The sequence below is a fragment of the Tupaia chinensis genome, unplaced genomic scaffold, assembly GCF_000334495.1.
Source record: "Tupaia chinensis unplaced genomic scaffold, TupChi_1.0 Scaffold143624_1, whole genome shotgun sequence".
NCBI lineage: Eukaryota > Metazoa > Chordata > Mammalia > Scandentia > Tupaiidae > Tupaia > Tupaia belangeri.
In genome coordinates this window covers 866705-868352 of record NW_006203472.1, presented here as the reverse complement: position 1 = coordinate 868352, position 1648 = coordinate 866705, and positions in this window count along the sequence as shown.

Sequence of the window (1648 nt, the reverse complement as noted above, 5' to 3'; positions counted from 1 at the left end):
CCGCCCCGCCCTCGCCCCCTCCGGTTGGCTCAGCGGCCCGTCCGTCAAGAACAGTGGCTGGGTGGGGCTTCCGGGAGTACGGTTGCGGGTGGTGACCTGAGAGCTGCGGCCTCTGGGGCCCAGAGAGCAGCAGTGGGGACGCAGAACTTGGGTGGCGGCTTCTCGAACGAGGCCACGGCCTGTGCGGTAGAGAGGGTCGCTAGGCCCGCTCCATACTGCGCCTCGAGGCCCTCCCTGATTCAGGCTGCAGTGTGCAGCCACTATAGACGCCCCTTGTTGAGGCCGAGGAAAGGCAGATGGTCTCTTGGGGACCCCTAGGTGACGCGGAGTCAGGACAGTGGCGGAGCGGCCTGGCTCCGGGGCGGTGCCCACCCGTCTCCCCCATCCGAGGCAGGCTTGCAGCTTCACTGGGGCCTTGGTGGGCACAGCAGTGCGCCCCAGAGCTGGGCGGGGCAGGGACCCCCTTGCATCCCTAGCTAAGGCGCAGCCCCGCCGCGCCCTCGGAGCAGGGCTTCCCTTAACACCACCTTCCCTCAACTTGGGCAGGCCGGGTAGACTACTCCGCCCACCCAGCTCACCCCAAACCCGGAGGCGCCACTGCGCCAGGAGCTCAAGTGTGACCCAGTCGACAAACTGCATCCAACCTGAAAGTTGCCGTAAGAGATGCACTTAATCTCCCCCACCCAAGTACAAACACGCACATCCTGTCTCTTTTTGAAACAAACATGTTTTTTAAACATTTTTTAAAATTCTGAGATTTCCTTATTATTATTTCCTTATTAAAATAAAGAAAAGACGTAACTCCTCCCATGGCCAAGCCCTCCCGACCAGCTCTGTGCTGTCCTCGGAGCTCGCTCGTCTTCCAGGGCTTGCCCTCTGCCGGCCTCAGCTGCTGCCCCCAGTCCCTGAGCTGTGGTGATGCCGCGTTTGCGGTTCTGCCCAGCGGGCCGACCCAGATCCGGGCCAGCTCTCGGAGTAGATTGCCGGGTAAGAGGCAGTTAACTGCAAACGGGTCGTGGCGTCCCTTGCGGGCCGGGCACTCAGATCCGCTCCAAGTGTCAGGTCCTCATTTTCCCTGGTCCTTGGAGGAGCTGCCCACGGCACTTATTTTCGTGTGGCATCGGTCACATTCTCAGGCGGAGGTCAATGCCGCCGGTCTTGACCTCGAGGGCGACCCTCCAACCTGGGAAGGTGGGCGCAGGCCTGGTGCCAGAAGTGCCTCAACCGCGAGGAATCAAGGCGCGTGCCCGACGAACTGCCCCGCCCCCAGGCGCGAAGCCACGAGGGGAATGGCATCTGCCGTCTGGGCCCACCCCGCGACTTGTCCCCCTGCCTCCCAGCCCCCTTCGCCCCCTGGAGAGGCGTCCCGGCGAGTGCCGGGCTGTGCCAGCCTAGCCCGCAGCCAGCTTGGCCGCGACCCCGCCCCTCCGGTCTGCCCTACCAACTGTTGCTAAGGGGCGTGACTCAGCTCTGCGGAGCCCGAGATTTCCGTGGCTCATGAATATTTGAGTATTCAAATGAGGCCCCGCCCCGTTTCCATGGCGCCCGGGCCCGCAACCCCGCGGCCGGAAGAGCAGCCTGGAGTCGCGAAGAGAGCCCAGTGGGAGAGGGGGCTCACGGCCGAGCCCCCAGGGTGGGGGCACCCGGG